Source organism: Lichenostomus cassidix, unplaced genomic scaffold (assembly GCF_008360975.1).
Source record: "Lichenostomus cassidix isolate B80296 unplaced genomic scaffold, HeHo_3.0 HiC_scaffold_33, whole genome shotgun sequence".
Taxonomy (NCBI): Eukaryota; Metazoa; Chordata; class Aves; order Passeriformes; family Meliphagidae; genus Lichenostomus; species Lichenostomus cassidix.
Genome location: NW_028147632.1, coordinates 2,566,739 through 2,567,151, shown reverse-complemented (window position 1 = coordinate 2,567,151; position 413 = coordinate 2,566,739).

Genomic DNA, 413 nt, shown 5'->3' with positions numbered 1-413 from the left:
CGGGGCAATTTGAGGGGTTTCTGGTCAAATTTGGGGGATTTTCATTGGAATTTTGTTGGAATTTCATTGGATTTTGGGGGATTTTGTTGGATTTTGGCGATTTCCCCAAAATCCCATTTTTTTCCCTGGAAATTTTAATCTCATCACATTCCTGTTGATTTTTCTGAATTCCCTCAGAATCACCACCAAATTTCCCATAATTTCCACATTTTTAACCCAATTTTTTTGGTTTTTTTTTTATTTTTTGGGAATTTTTGGGATTTTCTCTTCCCAAATATCCCAAAATCCCGTATTTTTCCCAAAACCAAAATTCCCAAAGAATTTAGGGAGAAATTTCAATCCCATCACATTACCTCAGAATCACCAAATTTCCCCTAATTCCCACATTTTTCACCCAATTTTTTCAGTTTTTT